Below are 23,579 nucleotides of genomic sequence, written 5' to 3'. Positions count from 1 at the left end.
TTGTTTCTAATTTTGAAAATATTCAAAAATTAAACTCCATTGTGTGATCATGCGCCATGAACTATGACAAAATCACAACTTCAGATGTGATGAGGATTTACTGTTACACTTTCTTTCGGAACTTACAAGACAGTTGACAGGGAAGAGAAAGTAAGGATGTGTATATATAAGATGACACTCTACTATACAGAACGGGGAAGTCAGTGGTTAAAATGTGTTGGTAGTAACATTCGGGGCTTGGGTTCTTGCTAATGAGGCCCTTGGGAAAATATACACAGTCCTCCCGAATTCAAATCTCAAGCCTGCCCACCACATTCTTGTTTTCAGCTTGAGCTTCTGGCACTTGAACCTGCAATTGAGGCCTTGCATCAGATGCCAAACTAAACATTTGGGAACAAGAATTATAATAACCTCCTTTTTTGTTTGTTTGTTTGTTTGTTTGAAGTAACTTAAAAACATGTAACATAAAGTAAAACAAAGAAAAATTAGGATGGGGAAATAACTTTACGAAACAGAAAACTTGATCGCTTTCATAGCATTTTCTTGGATATTCATTCATATGTTATTCAGATTACAGAAGTAATTGTCAGGGTAAATCAGCATGGCCTTTAAATTTTTTTTTTTTTTAAAGATTTTATTTATTTATTTGACAGAGAGAGAGAGGCAGCGAGTGAGGGAACACAAGCAGGGGGAGTGGGAGAGGAAGAAGCAGGGTTCCTGCTGAGCAGGGAGCCTGATGTGGGGCTGGATCCCAGAACGCTGGGATCATGCCCCGAGCCGAAGGCAGATGCTTAACGACTGAGCCACCCAGGCACCCCCAGCATGGCCTTTAGAGCAGAGAAGGAAGGGGAGATCTGAATTTCTTCACAGACATTATGACAAATACAAAAAAATAAAATTACCTGAACGCACCGGGTGATGGCAGAACAGAGAGTCATTCAAATTCACTTTCTACATCTCCAGGTCTAGCTAAGTTTGCATGATTGACTGATGGGCATCCTAGTGAGACCTCAACTTACTGTGGCTGCTGTTGTTGTTAATCATGAACTTTTTCATGTAGCTAAACCCTGCCTCACTCTCTATTTTAAGAAGATGAAAATAATTGCCTTCCCCTGAAGGCTTTCCTATTAAACATGTCAAAGCACATTACGGATGATGTAAAAAGAACTCTGACATATTTAGCATAAAGTATTTCAGAGTCAGAAGACTATTCTCTACTTAAAATGACAGATTGTCCTCGAAGGCCTAACAGAATCTGTGGACTTATTAAAAGAACATGCTGGCATCTCCTCGATTAGCCTTTACAATGCTTGTTCCTATGACAGGAGAGTGGTTCCCTTTGGGAGAGTAGCAGTGATGGAAAGGAGCCGTGGGGGGAGTGGTCTGGGATGTCGGCGATATTCTGCTTGACCTCGGTGCTGGTTACACAGGTGTGCTTCTGCTGTGAAAATCCACTGAGCGGTGTTCTAAGGGTTTATGTTTTATAAAAAGTTTTTATAAAAGGAAGCAGCTCCTGCTATTTAAAAGATATTCATAAGTTATTAATAATCAGCACAACAAAATTTTTAAAAAAGGGTGTTTCTATACTGATACATTCCTGTGAATCACTCTGTTATGTATTTCCTAAATATAAATGTTTTCTTCTATTTGAGAGTGATTCAATCAAGGGTTAATTTACATGCTTTACTTATTTTCATGTACCTCAGTACAATTAGCACTATGTCTGAAAGAAAATATACAATTTCCTCTAAGTAGTGACAGTAAAAACTTACTAAGTGCTTACAATGTGCCATGTGTCAGACACTAAATGGAGCAGTTTACATTCTGGCTACCATTTAATCTTAAAAGAGCCAGTCTCTTCCCTGTCTAGAAATACCATTAGAAGGTGGCACAAACTGAATACTCGATAATGTTAGCTATTATTTGCACAGAATTTCTCTTCCTTTATAGTTTGTATGTTCTTTCATTTATTTAAACATAGCTGAGGATCTATGATACGCCAGGCATGTTGCGATCTTAAGAATCCTTTGCTATTTCTTCAGCGCTTCTGTTTGGGGAGTTATGGAGGACATAGAGCTTTGCTAATAAAGTTTTAAATTTCTTTTAATTTCATAGTATATCTGGGACTTGACAAAGAAAAGCACAGAATGATTGAGGAAAGGCAGTATAAGGAATCTCTCCACATTTCAACATTTTAAAATCATCAGCTCCTTTGTAAATGAGATTTATTTCCCAACCAATAACTAACCTGTGGTATCTATTCTCTTCAGTAACATACAATTTGGTATTTACTGATTTACCAATTACTTCATGTTTTTACAATAAACCCAATTAATTCATAAACTCAATGGGTTGGCAAACGTTTTTGTAGAGAGCCAGATAGCAAAAAATCTAGGCTTTTCAGGCCGTATGGTCTCTGTCACAATCACTCAACTCTGCTCTCGTAGCACATAAGCACCCGTAGATAATATGTAAACAAACGGATGCAGCTGTGTTCCAATAAAACTTTATTTAAAAAAAAAAACAGGCAGCAAGCTGGATTAGGCCCATTAGTTATGTTTGGCCAACCTCCGCTTTATCCCACAATACCTTTTATAGCCCTAGACAGATAGCTGGCCTCACTAAATACTTCTTACTTGATAGAGTCAATGACATTGGAAAAGGAAATGCAGGAAATGGGGAGAGAAGTGGCATTAATTCTGAGTTCTCCAAGAGGCCTTTCCATATTCCTTATACTTCTAACCTGGAATGCACCTCTTCCACTCTTAAATCAGATTCTAGAACTAGAGAGAATATTCCTTCTACTGATGTAAGGAGTTTTTCCATATTAGGAAAAGAAAAATTTGACAAAAAATTCAAGTTGATTGGGGAGCATAAACTTGGAAGTCATTGTGTTATCTTTTCCGCAAGTAGAACACAGGTATTTGTAGATAAAGAAGGGAAAGCTACTGGAAAAAAGAACCTATTCATAAAAGAATGCATCACAGAAACCCAGATATGGGTGGTCCAACCAGGCATAAGTGGTTGGCAGTGGGATTTCAAAAACAAGATTAACACAAGATGTTAAATACTGAAATCCATCTAGTCACAAACATATGTGCTTTTAATGACATTCAGAGCCATTCTGTAAAATGAAAGAACAGAAGTTAATTTATTTCATTGAAAACATTATGAAAAATCTTAGAGTACCCTAGAACTAAGAACCTTTTATTATTTTCTCATGGCTGAAAATCATGTTCATCTGCCAGTGACAAGTAACATTCATGGTTATGGTGGAGACAGAAGCCTGACAGCAGCATGACAGCAAGGGACAACACCAACACATTTTTTTCAACACAAAGCTGACATATGAGATGCAGACATGGTGCCGGGGGTCCTTCATAAAACAAAGAAACAAAATAAGTACAGCTTTTCTTCAGACTCTACTGAATAGAAAACTACTTCAGTAAGAGGAATCACCCCAGGCTCACCTCACTGTGACCTCCACTCTCATTTATTCAGCAGGTATTTATTGAAGGACTATAAAATATCAGCCACTGGGGTCTGCATTGGAACATACAGCTTTTTTTTTTTTTCTTTACAAGCATGCCATTCTTCTTGGAGAGAAATAGAAAACCACCATCTAAAACAATAATAAAACAATTTTAGTAACTGATGAAGTGCTATGGGAAGAAGAGGCATTGGTGGTAGAGCATGGCAGGTGGAGAGGGGAAAACATGGAGGGATGGGAGCTAAGATGGCCAGGGATGGACTTTTTGAAGAGGTAACATTTGGTAAACCTTTGGAAGATTTCAAGTATGGTAATGTGATGATCAGATTTATGCTTCAAGAAGATAGATCACTGGCTGCTATACAAAAAATGTATTGCAGCAGGGTTAGGGGGCACAAAAGTGGAAACAAGTAGTCCTTGGTCTTACGACACAGTAGTGGAGATGGTAATATAATGTCATCTCAGGAAATATTTTGGAAGCATATTTGATCCTCTGAAAGATGATGCTGGCTTGGTTTAGAAAGGATGCAGTGGGAAGATGGTGATAAGCTCATGAATTCAGTATTATTCTGGAGTGTACTTGTCAGTTTTGTTATAAGACTATGTGAATTGTGGAAAGAGGAGGATTTCTAGGATTTTGGTTTGAATGACTGGTACCATTGATTGAGATAAGAAAGACTTTTGAAGGAGAAAATCTGGCAGGGGATGAGTGGTGGCAATCAGGAAACCTACTTTAGACATACTGAGTCTTTATTCCCAGCCCATACCTTCAGGTGGGCTGGAGAGAAGGCTAGATATTGTGTTCTAGGGAAAAATTATTATTTCCCATTTATATTATCCAAAGGATTAAGCACATAACAGAGGTCCCATAAATACATGATAAATTAACTTATGAAACAAGTTACTATCCAACTATTTTTGAAAGTCTCATTATGTGAAAAGAACTAGCAAGTTGAATAGGGAACATGAAAGGCTTTAGGAGACTATTTCTTATTTCCATTTCTTATCTAAAAACCAGCTTCTCCACCCTTTTCAATTTCAAGATACAATTCTTTTTTTTTTTTTTTTAAGATTTATTTATTTATTTATTTGACAGAGAGAGAGAGACAGCAAGAGAGGGAACACAAGCAAGGGGAGCGTGAGAGGGAGAAGCAGGCTTCCCGCCGAGCAGGGAGCCCAATGTGGGGCTCGATCCCAGGATCTTGGGATCATGCCCTGAGCCGAAGGCAGATGCTTAATGACTGAGCCACCCAGGTGTCCCCCAAGATGCTACTCTTGGTGGCTATTTTCCCTTCAACACTGGTACCTTTCCCTGCTGGTACAACCATATTCTCAGAAGAGTATAAGAACAAGTACTGATACACTGCTAGAGCTTTCAAAACTATTAGCAGTTTAGAAATATGAGAAGAGTTCTTGGAATAAGACACACAAATTTTACATCGAAGTGAAAATAATACTCCTTCACCAAACATTCTGGGTTAGAAGTAGCCTTGAAACATGAAAATATTATATTCATAAGAAATAGAACTTCTGTAACTTTCTGCCTTAGAGCCTCCTTTCTTTCCCTTTCTTGTTCCCATTATTATCAGCCTTGAAAAGTAATCCAAATATTTTCATTTGGATAGTACCCAGCTAGCTATCATATATTTTTTTTACAGTATAGATTTTTAAATAGCTCTTTAAATATCATGCATATTTAATATATAATGATTATCTATATATACCAAATTTTAAAAGAATTTAATAAAACAATTACATTAAAAAAAACCCCTTAAGTCACTCATGTCATCAGCTAGAACTACGCTTTATTAAACTGTGATTTATTTAAAACTTCTATCTAGAGAATAGCAGTCCCTTGCTACTTGAAAACAATAAATAGCCTTCTACCTTCCTTGAAGGATGATGCATACACCTCCACCACTCCCACGCATGTCCCACCACTAAGATTTATAACTACCTTTTCAAGACCCGGCTCCCAGACCAATGTCATGGATCAAGTTACATCAGAACCCAGCTTGGGAAGTGCTGTGCCTGCTGAGGGAAGAAAGGTACTACACCTCAAAGGAACGATGGATCTAATCAACATGGACCAGCAGGAAGCAGGGGACTATCTATGAGAGAGTGCCAGATCAAGAGAGATAGAATATGAGTTTGGATAATGGAGATTACTGATATGGGAGCATTCTCTCTTAGGATTTAATACCCTAGCAAGACAATGTGAGATGATGCTAAGGCACTGTTATGATGGCTCTTGGAAGCATACAGAAAGCAATGATCCACATAACATGAAGTAGAAATATCATAACTGCTATGGCAGACAATTGAAGTGCTATCACAGACTACACCACCCAGAAGCTGCGGGGCTAAGAGAATGATCGAATGGTCTATGAAAGGCACAGCCAAGACCCCACCTTGGAGATGATATCCTATAATTCATTCTCTAGGACACAGAATACATCCTAAGTCAACAACCATTATAAGGAGCTATGTTTCCAAGAAGTAGAGTTCATAGGTCCAGGAGCTAAGAGGTAGCAGTAAGAGTGGCCCTATTTATCATCATTCTTATTTTTTAAAAAGATATATTCATTTATTTGAGAGAGAGAGAGAAAGCATGAGTGGGGGGGGAAGGGAAGAGGGAGAGGGAGAAAGAGACTCTCATGCAGACTCTGAACTGAGTGCAGAGCCCGATGCAGGGCTCAATCTCATGACTCTGAGATCATGACCTGAGCGGAAACCAAGAACTGGACGCTTAACTGAGCCACCCAGGCTCCCCATCATCATTTTTAATAACTGACGTGGAGAATCTATGTTTCCCACTCCTGCAAACTCTAGGCTTTAGAGGTGCTGATTCCTAGAAGGGCGGTGATATTCCACCAAAGGACACAAAATAAGTCTCAGTAAACTTTAAGCTATTATTGCTACTGGTCACTTTGGGCTCCTCATGCCAAGAACTGTAGGCAGGGAAAAAACGCAGCGGCAATTGATCCTGATCAAAAAAGAGACGGGGGAAAAAAAAGGAGACAGGGCCTGTCACACAATGGGGTAGAGTAAAACTATGTTTGATATTCAGGTGGTCCAGTAGGGCATCTCTTAGAACATGCTTGCCTAATTTTTATTGTAAACAGACAAGTTCAACCGCTATAGCCTGAAAAACACATGGCAACAGAATCTTAGAGGTCTTATGGATGCGAGTCAGGTTTATTTCATCAGTAAGCCCTTAAATAGCAGAGTTCAGCCAAGACTAAGAGAAATCTAGAAAAAAGAGTAGAGGAGGGAGATGAGAATTAGTTGTGGCCTTGAGACAGGCTAAAGCAGGGGTTACAGCTCATCTCACCAATTTTCCTTTTGTAGGTTTCCCCACAAAAGAAGACCAAAGGACCAAACAGAATCCTCAAGGAACTGTTACAAGAACTTATTAAGTAATGGAAATGGATTTGATTGGTGCAAAAGATGAACTCTAGTGCACCACCCAGAACCTACCTTCAGGACTAACATACTAATTCCCCTAGTTGCTGAGATTGTTGGGTGACTGGCTGTGTTCAGCAGAGTCCCTTTCAAGGAATTGTGACCTTGGCCAAAGTCATGTTCTCTCCCTGAGAGACTCCTACATTCAATGACTGGTCACTGTAGGAGTATAAAGGTCCAGAGCCCTTGCCTCAATGTGATCCAACTCTGAAGGGCCATGCTAGCTCCAGGGTTCTACAGAATTAGCTAAAGCCCCTGTGCAACTGTGTCCAATACTATTCCCTTCTCCCCATATAGGCACTGATTCTAAGGGCATTCCCTGATAAACTTCCTGTATACAAATCTCAGTCTCACAGTTTCTTTCGGGGGGCATCTGACTGAAGACAAACTGGTACGGCTGTACTAGTATCAGCTGATTATTAGATCTGGATATGGTATAAAGACATGAACTCTGAGAGCTGTAAGAGGTCAGGGAGAGCATTCTGTTCAGTCGTAAATACTTTTTTTCCCCTAAAAATGAATTCAGAAAGGTGATGGGAGGGTAGGAAGACAACTGAACTGAAAAACATTCAAAACAGTTTTTGAGTCCCTTGAAAAGGTATCTTTATAACATAGCATACTTATTTTAGTAAACAGAAGAATGTCATTGAGAAAACTGGTAGTGATTTCGGAGTTAGTTGTTTGGTTATCACTACTAGGGGGTGAGTGCTACTGGCACCTGCTGGGTAGAGGCCAGGCATGACATTGAACATCCAACAATGACTGTACACTCTCCAAAAATAAAGAATTATCTGGCCAAAAGGGTCAACAAAGCTAATGTTGAGAAACCCTGGTTTAGAGGTCACCAAGTATATTACATTCATCATTTCATTACATTCTTGGGATAATGGGGATTATTATTATCTCTTCACTACAGATGGGGAAATTGAACTCAATGAAGGAAACTGACTTGCCAAAGATCCAAAAGAATGCTACCAGTAAATATGAGTATAGTAGCTCATTCTATTTCATGCAACTTTTTTCTGGTCCAGATAGCAATCACCACCTAAACGTTTTATCTCCATTAATTTCTTCCCCACAAACCAAGAGATAGCAAGCTTGATGTGCAAGCCCACATCTGTCATTCACTGATAAGTTCATTATATTAAGAAACTAAACCCTACATTATATTAAGAAACTAAATCCTGAATTTGCATCAGAGGAAAAAAATCATTTGTAAATTTACACATCTGAATTTACATAACATTTATTCCCAAAGCTTATTCAAATAAAGAAGTTGTACACTGTATAGTACTACTGGTAGATTTAATATATTTACACATAGTATTAAAAAAATCTTTCTCTTTCTTTCTTCTTCTTTTTTTTTTTTTTTTTTTTTTTTACCCCTGAGAGATAGGCTCAGGAAATACTATCACCAGTGATATACATAGATCTGTCAAGAGGGAGCATGGAGTCTAATTTTTCGGATTCTTCTCTCTGATGTCTCAGTTCTGCCATTTTTCTAATGGTGTGACCTTGGACAAGTTACCTAACCTTCCTCAAAGCTTAAATTTTCTTACGTGTAAAACAGTAACTTACTATGAGGCTTCATTTAAGGATTAAATAAGATAATGGATATGAAACACAGTGACTGATAAACCATGCACACTGAATAAACGGTAGTTGTATTGAATATTCATTGCTTTTTGGCTTCCAGCATCTATTTCTCCTTAATGGCAACTTGAACTTCAGTTGGGAAATTAATTCTTACCCCATGGATTTAGTATGGTGGACTGTAATTAGGTGTCTTGCCCTCCTCTAGCCAAAGGGCAGGCATATAACCTAAACCAACCCAACCAGATGCTCCCTCTCTGAAATGTACATACTGAGTGGAGAAACGACACGGAGAATGGTTGGAGTTCTGTCCACTTCTAGTAATGCTACCCTGACCAGTTTATTTTTTCATTATAATACCACTGTTAACACTGATGCCTCTAAATTTCCAAAGAGGATTTATTTCCTGTGCCCATGTCCGGCATACAGCCTCCCATCAATTCTGCAAGCCTCTGATAACCTTTCAACAAAATCCCTTTTCCTAAAGTTAGCCTGATCCAGTTCTATTGCTTGTAACCCAAACACTGTATATACAGTAAGTAGCTACATCTTACATCTGCATAAATTATCGAATCTAATTAATATTTAATTAAAGTAAGTACAAATAAGACTTAGTGACTTGTCTCTGCTTTCAGAAGTCTGTTTTATCATTAATTCGCCTTCTGGTTTTAGCCCTAATACATGTCCACACACAGTGAAGTCTACATAAGAACTAAAGACTGTTTACCCAAAAGAAAATTCTGTGGAGCAAAGGTGCTGTTTAAGCAGTCATCTCTGTTTGCTCTCTGTTGGAGCACTTCTTGGTAGGGCTTCAAGAAATACAAGGCAAGTGAAAAGAAACTGAATGTCTGATTGATGTCTGATTGCCTGAGTTCACAATTCTATAGGCTTACCTGAGATCTTAAATAAGAATCTTTTCAGATACAGAGGCTTTCATTATTTTTGGCTTTCCTTCTGTGTCTTGGATGTGGTTGCTCTTTGGGTATAGCTATGGGTCAGACTCCGTGTGGTAAATCTGAATGTGCAATTATCGGCCTCAGGGTGAGAGGAGAGGAGCGGAGCAGAGTGAAAGTGCGTGCTTCTTAAACGAGGAAAGAAATGAATAATCGCTTTGGTTTTTGCTTTACAGAGGCTTTGATCCACTTCATTTTTCACTGTGGGAAGATGGAATGGCGATCTCTGAGTTACTTTAGCGTTCACTTCCCCGAATAACTCTCCCAAGGCCACGGAATATCATGCCTCTGGCAGCCGGGCTGCGATAGGAACAAGCCATTAAGACGGCATTTCAGCACAGGGTACAAAAATACGTTCTTTCCCATCACTTGGCACACAGAATTCAGGGCTCCATTAGTTTCCCCACATTTCAGAATAAATGATTCTCAAGGCAAACAGTAACAATTCTTGGAGCAGGAAATTTGGAAAAACTAAACACATATTTAAGAAAGTCAAAGACTCCCTGGTTCTGAATAATTATGCCAAACTCCAGATTCTTGTTAAAAAATAGAAGGAGAAAAGAAGTCCATTAGTGGATACTAAAACGGGTAACAGTTCCCACTTTCAGTACTACTGAAGCAGCCTTTACCAATTACAGCGCGTAGTTTCAGTTGTTCCATAGCACCATTAGCAATCTGTCATTCTGTAACAAGTTTCCAAAACTAAAATGGCAGATTAATTTATAGCTCTAGAGAAGCTGCTCTGCTAAACTTCACTTAAGTCCATTACCTGCCAGACAGGGCATTTTTTCTTGATCTACATATGTTGAATGAAATATATGCCTAAGAATCTTTTAAAGTGACAAGCATTTTCATGCATAGGTCAATAATTAGTTCAAAACTTTCCTAAAAAAAACCGAAAACACCAATAGAAGGAATGAAAATATTTAGTGATAATATAATATATTCGTTTCTTAGGAAATACTTTACCACCTGGTGGTAAAGAAGCAACTGATTCAAGGGTGGTCTTTGATTATTCTTTCTTCTTAGTTGTATGCCCTCTTTTCTCAACCTACTAGTTAGTACTTCTATATTTTGTAAAGTCTAAGGACACTGGTTACAAGGGATTTATTTGTATTATGGATTATGCTGTAGTGAACACATCATGGAACTCATCCACTAAAGATTCCTAAAGTGACAGTTTCAACATCATGTCTTAATGGTAATATCCTTATTCTTAATAAACACTGAAGTGCCATCAGTTACTTAGGTAGGTACTTTTTAAACCAGAATCTAGTTTTACAATGTATAGCCTAATTCCGAACAGACTATGAAATTTAGAACATACTCATTTCAACCATGAATGCAGAAGGAATGCTCTTCAGTGAGAAGCTCTACCTATCCATTCATTCACTTCCCTTGGGGAGCAGAGGAATGAGGTATCTCCAGATTCCCACTCTTCCCTATGTAAAACTCTACTAGCTCGTTCTCACCAGAGACAAGATGAATGCTAGCTACTTTTATTAAATTACAGGATTCATGCAGATGTAAGATATAACTAGCTACTCTATTATCTGTAGGGTTTTTTGGTTACAAGCAACAGAACTGGATCGTGCTAACTTTAGGAAAAGAGATTTTGTTGAAAGGATATCAGAAGCTTGCACAACTGATGGGAGGCTGGTACACCAGATATGGAAAGGGACAAGCACAGTTTTTCTCCTTTTATAAAACTGACATTTTTCCATTCAAACACAGTTAAGCTAACACCTCACTGCCTTACATATTTTACTACTGTTGAGAATTTTCTATTTCCTTAGTTTAAATCAGAGATGACTGTATTAAAGCTAAGAAAACTAGGAGATGGTATCACACTTTAAAAAATATGATTCCATTGAAATAATGCTGGGTGCCAATCCTTTATGGAGATTGGTCCTCCATCATCATGCTGCTGAGAAACTATACCCAGTTCAGGTGACTAATTCTTCTGAATACATCATTTCTGTGGTGTAAACTTGTTGGAAGACAGGCAAAATTGTTATAATGGCTTATCTGGGGTAACAATTTAAGGTCCTTAAACAAAGGTGGAAGCTCGCAGAAGTCTACACTTGACTAATGGACTAGTGAATACTTAAAAGTATGGACTTAGGGAATTCTGCCTTCATTTAAGAAAAATGGACAAAAGAATGCCACGCCTTTTAGATAATTCATAGATGATGACGAAGAAAATAATTAAAAATAATTCCCCCAAATAAGTAAGGCAATTTACATAATTAAAAGTAGTTGATTCAATATAAAGTACTCCAGGAGCCTTAGCCTCACATTGTACTCAGATAAGTAACATCCATTTCTGAATCTGAATTGTGTGCTCATACTGTGGATGCCACCTGTGACTTGAGGCTGGGTTTTTTCCTTCATATTTTTACTTATGCAAGCCCCAACCCTTCTTATCAGTCAGAAGTGTGTTCAGCTGTAACCGAAATTTGACAGTCGCTTAAAAGAATTTATTATTTAATGCACCATGGCCTCTGGGAGTAAACAGTCCAGGAACCAGACTATTTTCCTACGTGGGTATCTCTAGCATATATCTATTTTCCCCTTTGGTCATAAGATGGCTGTTGTGCCTTCTGGCATCAGTTTATGTTCTAGACAGGAAAGACGAAGAAAGAAAAGCAAAACATACTTGCCAAAGCAGTCTATCCACTTTTACCAGAAAAAGAGCCTTCTTAAAAGCCTCACTCAATAGACTCTCTTTGACACCTCAGGGACTAGAACTGGGTTACGTACCCACTAAAGACTGACAAGAGTTTGAGGACCTTCTGTTTATAACTGTATATACTGCTACCTTTAAAAACCCTGGGATTCTATTCATAGGGTAGAAGGACAGACTTAATATTATGTAGGCAATTAGCACTGTTTGCCACAATTCTTCAGTGCTAGATATCTGAAGAACTATGGTCTTTACATAGTCTGCCCTGTTCCTTCATGTTCCCTTCTCTAAATGCTCAGAGCAATGATAGGCTGACTCATGTATTATGACAACCGTATGCTACCTTGTACAATGTACTAATTTTTAAATATACATTTAGACTCATCATCCCATAAATCCTTGATAATGAGTGTCAAATTCTATAATACTTCTGTATCACATAAATATGATCTTTGATTTATTGATGAATTTACTCATGAATTCATCTTAATCCTGTTCTCTAGAAAAGTAAATAACAGATTATCATTGTTGCTCTAAAAGTGATTTCATTCTTGACTACTCGCTAAGCAATCTGGCTATTCTCAGAATTGCTTTAAGTCTTACTGGCTCTCTACTATATTCCCTAAGCTTATAGCTTTCCTAACAACATTACAACAATAAAACAAAACAAATGAGACAAACACTGCCCCGTATTATACCAAAGCTCTTAAGGAGTGAGGTATATTTCAAACTGAATGTAAATTTAGCACTGGGATAACTGTGGTGTAAATCAATTATGACAACTACTTTGCATCGCTTTCCATCGTGATTTTCCTTCTCAAACATGTTTTCCAGTTAGGAGAAACGGAACAGACTACATGCAGAGTCTTCAAGAAGTAGTGCAACTTTCTCAACAAATAAGAAGGTGCTCCCCTCACTACACCGTCTCTTTTAAAAACATCTTTATAGTTATCTTTCCTTAGATGTAAGTGCGGAGAAAACCACTGGTCTAAAATGGCAGCTCGATAGCCCAAAGAAATGGTTATTTATTCATTTATAAACATGTATTTTTCTACTAATATGTTATACATGTTATAAAGTAAGTACTATTTAAAAAGTGAGGCTAATGTAATTGAACGGTGCTTCATCACATTTGAAAATCGTGGTTTAGGACTCTGAGATACAGCGACGTGGCTCTAGATGTGGGTTGACACTTGGTTTTGATGGCTGTGAGAGCTGAAAAAGATACCTCAAAATAACATGCAAATGAAATGTGAAGCACAGCATAGTTGGCTCCACTTACTAAATCATGAGGCTCGTTTTTCAAACCCACCCTTAGGTTAAGTTCAGTGAAATTCTGAAATCACTGAATTGAGTATTATGGGACACTAAAACTCTGTGAAAAAGTTGCAGTCTTTTACGATTAGGTTTGGTGTTTTCGGGAGATGCGAGAAGAAACAGGAGGCCGGATCATGGAGAGCCCTGGAGGCCAAAGCAATGACTCCAGCTTTCCTCTGAGTGACACAGGACCATTTCAAGGTTTTACGCAGAGAAGCAATAAAATCTGAATAAAAAGTGTGAAAAACAACTTTGCAGTGCAAGACTAGAAGTAAAGATACTAGTTAGGGGGCTTGTGAAGAAGGCCAGGGAAAAGCTGATAGTGGCTTAGCCACTGGGAATAGCAATCCAGGTGGTCAGAATCTGGATATATTTTAAAGATAGATTTCCCTATACGTTGGATACAGGGAGAGAGAAGTAATTGTTCAAGCTTTTGCTTCGATGTCATTCCGCTGGGCAGGGTTCTCTGATCCACAAGGACTTCATTAGGTCCAATTCCGTGTACTTCCATAGCACCTTGTCCCACTTCTCTTTCAGAACGCTCACATGTGCCACAAGTTCTGGCTTTTTCCCATCTCCTTTTTAGGCTCTAATCCTTGGCGGTGTAGGGATCATGTCTACCTTATTTACAGTATATACTTAGTATGTAAATGGTGAGTAACCACTTGTTAATGAGTGAATAGAACAAGTAAAATCCTTACAACAGAACTCAATAATACTGTTGGCCACAAAGATATTGGGAAATTCTTTCCTGGTGTAAGACTGTGCAATATCTTCTTTTTCAACAGTGGTACATCACCAATAGTTCAACGTCACTTACATTTTATTAAGAATTATTATAGTTAAATAATAGTATCTTCTTTAGCAAATGGTAGTAGCTCTTAAAAGACTTCATCAAGGGCATCTAATATTTTTCACAGCCTAATACATGAAAAAGTCTTAAGAACCCAAAGTATGTATGAGAACTGCTGTGACTGATTTTATTTTATGTATCATCCTTGTGCAGGGACCATGCTAATCTTTTCTGTATCGTTCCAATCATAGTATATGTGTTGCTGAAGCAAGCACTGACTAATTTTATTTTAAATGTGAGACTGGCCAGACCATATACTATCAGACACTAATAGGTTGAGTGTAGAAATAAAACAATTATAGCTTCAGGGATGGGAGCTGGGAACATTCCTGTCCTGACTGTTGATAATGCAGTTCATATCTCTATGTAACAGATCTACGGACAATCCTTCGTTAAGTTCTTGCTTAGTTTTATACAATATGTACATATTCTGAGAAAAGTTCTTGAAACAGAGCTTTAAAAGCCTAAAGCAAAAGAGTAGCACATGATTCAAAACCTGGAAATGGTATCCATTAATTAATTTAGCTCTTCACATACTCTTTGCACTTGCTATGTATGGACCTAAAAAAAACACTAATACCTTATCACTGAAATAACTTTTTTTAGAAACCTTGAAGTAAAGAAGATAAGTATCTAAAGTGAGCAGAATCCTCAGGAGACACTGGGTGTCATATATTCTGTGTCAAAATCCCTTTCCATTAATCTGCTTAGAAGTGAATTACAAGTGTACTTAGCCAATGGTGTCTATCTCTTAAGTTTCTCAGGGTGGTTTTACCATGCTGAGTTTACTGCATGAAGGACTGGTTTTCAGTTGTGTAGGTACAGACCTCAGATTTGCCAAAATACTAAGCACAGATCTTTCTCTCAAAAGAAGACTTGTAGTAACTCCAGTTCACAAAACTGTCTATAAAAACCTCCCTATATTGTAAGCAAATCACAATCAGAAAGCTGCCTAATAAGCAGAGGGTCTGAGCAAATGGTGCTAGATTACATAAATGTTTAATGGCGTTTCTTCATTCATGAAACAAAATTTTCTTGAACATCTTCTATGTGCCAGGTTTATTCTGAGATACTGAGAATACAGTGGTGAACAAAACAGATGAGGTCCTTTCCCTCTTAGAGCAGAAACTTTAGTGAGGGAGACAGATAATTAAAATGGATTTTTTATCTGTTTTTTTTTTTATTGATGCGTTGCTTAGATGCATCTTAGATGCTACTTAGAGTACCTTGTACATATTGGGTGTCTGCTGACATTTAATGAATGAGTAAATAATGCAGTATAAACTATTAAAATAGTTTCAGATAATGATATGGGCTAAGAAGAAAAGAAAACAAGATCATGATATGATAAAGTAAGGTTAGTAGGAGAGAGGGTAACTTACTTAGATTGGTTGGTGTATAGCAGATTAAATTACTATTTGGGAACCCATTCTTTTTCCTCACATCCATGGGAGGATTACTCCATTGATGTTGAATTTGACCATGCAACATGCTTGGCCTCATGGTGGGTGGAATGTACTTCTCTGCCTTTTGACCTTGGGCTTGGCCAGATGACTTGCTTTGGCCCACAAGATGTGAGAGGCGACACAATCAGAAACTTCCAGTGTTCATGTGTTTGGGTTTTTCTTCTTGCACTTGTGCTACTGACAAAAGAAGAACATGCCTTGGATAGCCCATCATAGATACCCTCTGAGTTTTGGAAACTCTGTTCAAGTGGTTTAATTTCTTTCACTAAATTCAAAAACTTTGATTCTTGAATATCTATGCTATTTTCATTAATCTGTTGACTATTAATGTCAGGGTCTTACATATAAAAGAAATACGAGTGAACAAGTTGCATTTTGGTGGGAGAGCTGAAAGGAAGGGAATTTTACTAACTATGAAAGTACACAATAAAAAAAGGTAGATGTAAAACTTCTTTTTTTATTAACAGGATTTTTTAGTAATTTAACCACTAAAATCAACTAAGAGCAGAAGGAGAGCATGTTTGTTTAGTCCAGTGGCTAAGCTCCACCCCAGACAAGATATTTTCATTTTCAACACATGATACATAAGAAAAGGAAAATGTGAACCACAGGAATGGAATAAATATTGAGGACAAAAGCAAAGTGTTGAATATATTATAGTCACACTAAATCTTAAATGAATAAGCACTCTAAACTATAAAGGAAAAACTAAGCAACAAAGTTATTTTATATGCCAAATGTCCCCACAGATGAATAAAAAGCAGACACTAAAATTCTTGTAAAATGGCAAATAAATTATGATTAATATGTTCCTGGTACAAGGTAATGATCACATTATACATGCAAAAATACAAAAATATGAAAAATCTTGGTGACAAGAATAGTGGAATCATTTAATGAATCAATCCCAATGTACACTGAATGTCGGATGTAGGTTTATCCTAAAATACTGTACTTCAAGTCAAATGTTCAGAAAATTATCTACATTGGAAAACATTATCTGGAAAAGACTGAAATGGATTGGAGGGATCTAACTTTGAAACTTACTAGCATAATAATGTTCTGACTGGCAGCCAGCTTTTGAGCAGCCATTATCTTCTATAGCCCAGAATCTCAAAGAAGAGAAAACTAAAAAGGACCATTGAAAATAGACACAACAAAACCTATATACTTACTACATAGCTAAGCATTCCTTTTTCAGACTCAGAATATATGTGACTTAATTCGATAAAAAGTACTTTACTGTCTAGTTTCTTATTATTTATTCAATTTTACACATACAGTTGAAGAAAAGAGCAGAGGTCATGGATAACAGGTTTGATAGCAAGAAAATGGAGAGGATGTAGAAGAAATAGATCTACCGATAAGAGCGTGATGTAAATACCAAGAACAAAGATGTTCCCAAGGACACAAGAGACAACTGAAATTTAATCTATGTGAATTCAGTAAAAAGAGAAGTTAATCACGTTCTTTCTACTTCAGGGATCTTTGTGGCCATCACTCTATGAAAACAAGTACCATAACTAATGTATGTAAGATGTCCCTAAATTACCAAAGGTAAAATTGTTGGTTAACTCAAAAACAACCACTTAATCATTAAAACTTAAAAAAAAATCTATTTATATACACCTTCTAAAACTATCTATTTTTAGCATAAATACATGGAATGAAAACCTTATCTATTCCAAATGCTGCATGTCCTGTGCACAGTGTCACATCATTTGGGCCCAACTGTAGAAACCTCAGATTATTTGAGAAAGTATGAAATTGTGGTGGCCAAGTGGCAAACTTTCTACAAGATGTCTGATGAACCTGGCGACGGCTAAAGTCCTGTTTTAGTAAGAATGAAACCCATGTAGTTTGACTTCAAAGGATCAGATTTAGAATTAGCCATGAGACTTAAAAAGCTGGAAAAATATTTCTACAGTAACCATAGCAACTTGGAAAAAATTCCTAAAATATGTAGTGGCCATTTGTAATGTTCCCTGATTTTTGATACCCTTCCTGTGTTTGATGAATTTCTAGCCTTATGAGGTATGACTCCCCTAGGTAAAATCCAGAAAACATAGTTAACTATCCTGCTCTATTCCCAGGGCTCTGCTAATCAGAGTCAACCGTGATGGACTTTGATTCAGCAGAATGAGAGGAAGGAAGCTCTGTATAGCATCCATTTTGCTTATAAGGATGAGATACATTCAACTGTTGGCCACTGCAATGGGCGCTTTAAGCAACAGGTGCTTAGAGCGCTTGATGGGAATGTCACAGCAAAGGGGGACCTATCTTTAAGCAAGTTCTGTGGTATAGTTTTGGTATGGTTTCTAGACGCTTAACCTTGACCCTGGTTCTCCAGCTATCAACAATTTGGTCAACTACTCAATTTCCTTTTAATAAACTTTTTTACTGCTTAACCAGCCAGAGACAGCTTCTGCTGTTTAAGAGGAAAACCCTGGTTGATACTAAATGGCTACTAAGAAGTGGCGGAAGGCAATTCAGCCTCAGGAAAATCAGAAAGATCTACGGTTAGTTCTGGCTCTCTAAGGGCTGATGGCTCTAAAAGTCCAGCTGGTTTCTGAAAGAAAAAAAAAAAAGTAAATTCTGGCAGCCTGCAGTAGCAAAGTAACAAATTATTAACTACAGTCACTTGAAATGAAGTGACCAATGCAGCCAAGACTTTGGAGGATTCAGTGGCTACTAACATGGAATAACAATGTAAAGAGTAATGAAGACAAGATTCTTGACTTGCTTTTAATTCCACAGCACAGCTTTTAAAAAGATAATGAAATGTTCACAATTCCAAATTCTCAGCTCAAGGCAAAAATCACAGCCAAGAGCTATTCTCTAATGTTCCCGGGGAGGGAAAAGCCAGCATCAGGGAACAACACTGTCTACCTTTTAAAGACCAGGAGTGCTCCTGGGTAACACTGCTTTCAATGCAGACAGGGGATGCTAAGGTGGCCGACCTCAGGCAGAAACACTTAAATCCAAGAGGGAGGAGGAAAAGGTTACTGTTCTTGCTAGGAGAGTTGGGTTGTCATCAGAATGCTCTGGCCCGCACTGACCATTGGCTTTGGCTACTGGATCAAATAATCCATATACCAGATAGGCATCCAAAAAAATTCAACTTAATAAAATTATAAGATATCTAGGTTTAATGAAGAACTTGAACCACTACAACAAAAAGTTGTAATGTCTTTTCCAATTTCTACTCCTGAGATCCAGATCCAGAGCTCTCTGAGTGAAGGAGAGAGTGCAAGTTCCTGAAGACATGTACGGTAATGACATCACAGATGTAAACGGTAAACTCTCAGCTTGGCCTTTTCCAGCAAGGTAACTGGACTGGAGAAAGGGAAATGCTAGGTCTTCTGGGTGCTGTTGTAGAATAGCTCTGAACTAACTCTAAATGACGGGGGATGCAGAATACCACTGTGGACTAGTGGTCACAAAGGATGATTGCGGGAATCAAATGATGATACCCCGAACCTGCCTCACATCCAGCCCAGTAGGACCTTACACGCACAGAGTATAAAGCTGGCACTGGAGGAGGAGGGTACATTACTAGGGGCTTAATCAGATAGTGGTTTCATATGCAGCTGCCACACCTGCATTCTTCACTAGCGCTCAGCACCAGGTATATGACTATTCATCTGCACATCGTCCTTTCCTTCTTCCCCAATAGAGACAACACCTGTAACAGCTGTTTTTATAGAGCAATACATCGTTTCCTCTTAGGGCTACACAAATTACTTGGCCCTGAACCACAGCGTATTTCGCAAAGACCGTGACTGTCTCCCCAAAACATAGGACAACTACAAGGATGACATTCCATCTCCAGGACCTGGAAAGCAGGAAGTAATAAGTATTCAAGATCCTTTGTACAGCTATGTAAAACATAGCTCTAAGTCCAATATGAGTGTAGTAAGGTGGGAGATACATCATTATGAAAATATAAGAGCTACACCTCGGTGAAGTTTCTGCAGGCCCAGTGATCTTGAGCATATCAGGGTAACTTCTACAAAGTTAGATAACTCACTGTACCTTGTGCCTCCTGCCACTAAGGAAGAGGCACAGTGGTATGTAGGCCTTTTTGAAAATAATATATATCCCATTGGGAATCTTGCTTAGACTTATTTATGAAGTGACTTAAAAGTCTCTAGCTGTTGAGTGAGCACAAAAGGACGAAGGAGCCTTCCTAGTTAATCCTGGCTACAAGACCAACAGATTCCGTGGATTTAGAAATGTTAGTATTTTTATAGCAGTGCTACATAGAGCCTGTGGCAAGTTCTGATCGAGGAATCCCAGCAGAGATCTCTAAGGTTTTGGAGCAAAGTCATCAGGCAGGAAACCTGTCCCTTTGAAAGGGAGCATTTAGTTCATTAAAAGTGCTATTAAAGTCTGTATATCAGACTGTGGAAACAATCAATGTGACCTGGTCTGCCCTAAATGAACTGAGTTTAGCTGAGTCACTGAACTATTAAATCAGGCATGCTCCGTAGTAGGCCCTAGTAAGGGACTGGGACATATAGGGAATGAGACTTGAGAAAGAAACAGAAGGTATGTGAGCAGATCACTCACGCTCTCAGCTATACTTGCCTTGTGGGAGGTTCCTACAAGAGACTTTAGGCCATTCCCTTTATGAACACATTCTGTTTTTATACGGGATAGCTCAAGTACTTTGTCATGATATTACCTGATGTTAATGTTAATATGGTTAAAGTATGGAAGAATGGTATATTTTAAAGGTTAGGTTTAAGTACTGACAAAGGGTATAAATTGATATTGAAAAGCCAAGCAATGTAGGATAGTATACATTTGCCATATTTTCTTGTCTTGGCATTTTGTGAAAACCTTTACCATATCACGAGATAGTATACGCTTATCAGTTTGGTCACCGTGAGGGAGAATGCCTAAAGTGTATTTTCTTAGCTTCTTTTTGTACCCAGTATATAGGTATGTGATCAAGGGTCTACCAATCAGGTTTACCCTCATGAGATTTCAAAAAGAAATGAACAATCTGATGATGAAACTCCAGAAGGGACCTTCCTACTGGTCAGGGTAGAGGCAGAGACTTCAAGTTGTAAGATGCAGTGGTGTAAGTGGGGAAGGGAAAGCAATGAGTTGGGAGGGGGGCATTTGGTGGGCAAGCAGCAGCAACGGGATTTTCTCATTAGGTCAGTCCTATGTCATGGTTTTGCACTTGATCTTAGCCAAAAGGCCGAGAAGCGATTATGTCATGGTTTTGGCCTTTGCGTTTGGAAGCTGAGATTCAAAGCCTGTTTCTCTCATCCCAATAACCTCTTAATTAATAAACTCCTTTTCTGCTTAATCAGTCAGAGTCAACCTCTGTTGCATAAAATTAGGAATTCAATCTAAATTTAAAAAATAGACAGTTTTCAAATAGACCAACAACCTGTCAAATATTTATAGGATCTTAATTAGGTTAATCTTAAATTCTCTGCTAAAAGGATGCAATGATAAAAAAAAGTTCTTAGAGGGTAAATTCATGTGAATGTTGCAGCTTTATGTATAAAACTAAGGATTATGGAATCTCATGCATGGAATCTCAGCTGAACCAATCAATGACGGGAATGAATGAAAAACTACAAGAAAAAGAATACAGGATAATAAGTATCTTTAAAAAAATAATAAGAGATATATACTGGTACATCAATCTCACAGAAAGAAAAGTAAAATTATGTCTTGCCTATCCATTTAATATTCCTATTTTAAAAAATAAGAAAAATTGTGTGATAATTTAGTCAAAGACTAAGTCAGACATGTGATTCACCCATAATCTAATGGACTTCATTCAAAGATAATGTGATGATAATAAATGATGTATCTGTTTCCTCTCTGTTACAGACTCGAGTTCACATGTATTAAATAATTGGCTTTCCTTTAAAGAGTGAGCACAAAGCTTCCAAAGCAAGACAGGAGCACAGAGAGGTCACGTCAGTGCATATGAATCAGCAATGAACAGAATGTCAAGGAGGTTTTCTCTGTTTTCATATGAGAAGAAAAATACCGCATCTCTTAGAAAATGATTTTTTCATGCTGTTTCCAAGGCACTATTAGTTACAAACCAAATTGTTATTTTTGCTATTTTTTCAAAGGAAAGAACTGATGGCTGAGGAGATACATATGATGGAAAACAACTATATAATAAATCAAATAGTTTAAATGTAACAACTACCAAGTGTCTTTTAGTAATAATACCATCTGCTTTGTACTGAAAGAGATTTTGATAAAGAAAGGAAATAAGAAAATAGTCATTTTCGAAGTTTCAGTTAAAAAGCAGCACATGAAAAATAACTCATCTCTTAACAATTTATATATTTGAAAAATAAGTCAAAGAATGTGAAGCAAAAGACATTCATAAATATGCAGGATAATACAAAGGACATTAACCTATTACGGAGTAAGCCTACACAATCCTATAATTTCTACAGTCCAATTGTTTAAAGTACATGGAGAAAGTGATTATATTTGTAAATGTTTCGTAAGAAGCTCTTGTAGGTATCAGTGCAAGGCCTGAACTGTTATTGTTCAATCCTTGTATCTTTCTTGTAAATGACAGTAATTTCTTCTCTCTACCTAGCAAGATAATTAAGAATTGGGAGCCACTAAGAAGTGTCAGAGAAGTAAATACTAGGATTATACTGCTTAGCTCCATGCTGAAATAGAATAAAATGAAGTTAAAAAAAATATTATCCATGCCAACATAACTTCAAAATTCAACAAAATTGGTTTTTAAACAGATTATGTTGGGATTATGACTCAGTTTTCTTAATTTGCTACATAAAAAACTTGTTTGCAATAATGACTTGTATATTTGGATCTATTTTAAAGGACTGAAATAACTCTGACATGTTACTTTTGTTTCATTTTTTAATTCCTAGAGGAAGTACAATTTTAAGGGAGTCTGACATTAGCCTGTACATGAGTAGAAATGTGTACCAATTCCAAGAATATACCCATAAGGACTTTAATGAGAACTAAAAAGAATAGGCTAAGAATTTTAGTTTCAAACATAGTGTTAATTGGAAAAAGCTACAGATAATACTACCTAGAATAGTAGAGTTAGACTTGTTTTTGAAAAAAGCAAAACAGGGGCGCCTGGGTGGCACAGCGGTTAAGCGTCTGCCTTCAGCTCAGGGCGTGGTCCCGGCGTTCTGGGATCGAGTCCCACATCGGGCTGCTCTGCTATGAGCCTGCTTCTTCCTCTCCCACTCCCCCTGCTTGTGTTCCCTCTCTCGCTGGCTGTCTCTATCTCTGTCGAATAAATAAATAAAATATTTAAAAAAATAATAATAAAAAAAGCAAAACAAAGTTATTGTTACCTTATCACTGCTATTATATAAGCTGGTGGTGGTTTTAGCTTCATAGCCCAATTCATGCTGTGCATTTTAGAGAAACCTCATTTTAAGACTTTGTCCATCTTTTACTACCACCTACTATTTCCTAATAAAATCAGGAAAACATCAGGCCTATTTTTTATATAAATCAAAACCTTAAAATACTGTGGGAATAAAATAATATTTAAAATAATCTAAACCAGTAGTCTTTGTTAGGGTACTCAAAAGTTCACAATAGGTGAGAAATCTACTTAAAAATAAAAAAAATCTACTTAAAAATAATTTATAAATTGCATGTGATACATAATTGCAAGCAATTTCCCAAGTGAGGTGTATGTGGCTGCACACTCCCCAGGCTTTTCTACTTTTCTTCCTCATTTGTCTGGATGGAACCAATTTCTCTA

At 37.5% G+C, this 23,579-nt stretch overlaps 1 protein-coding gene and 1 non-coding gene across 9 annotated transcripts in view; both read right to left on the bottom strand.

Annotated features, from left to right (window-relative positions):
• CCDC91 (coiled-coil domain containing 91) overlaps positions 1–23,579 on the bottom strand; it is a 311,062-nt gene that overhangs the window by 25,257 nt on the left and 262,226 nt on the right. Inside the window, exon 13 of one of the 8 annotated variants that reach the window (XR_015721662.1) lies at positions 3,471–3,622. The exons of the other annotated variants lie outside the window; for them this stretch is intronic. The gene's annotated coding sequence lies outside the window, so the exon portion shown is untranslated. The remainder of the gene's footprint in view (positions 1–3,470; positions 3,623–23,579) is intronic. 8 annotated transcript variants of the gene reach the window in all.
• LOC123801712 (U6 spliceosomal RNA) lies at positions 14,466–14,572 on the bottom strand. Its single transcript, XR_006782322.1, has one exon. It is a non-coding gene; the product is annotated as a U6 spliceosomal RNA (small nuclear RNA).

This window comes from Ursus americanus, chromosome 25 (genome assembly GCF_024610735.1).
Source record: "Ursus americanus isolate L20-20 chromosome 25, mUrsAme1.1.p, whole genome shotgun sequence".
In the NCBI taxonomy this organism is placed as follows: domain Eukaryota; kingdom Metazoa; phylum Chordata; class Mammalia; order Carnivora; family Ursidae; genus Ursus; species Ursus americanus.
The sequence above is the reverse complement of the archived record's forward strand: the minus strand, read 5'-3'. Positions and strand labels throughout refer to the sequence as shown.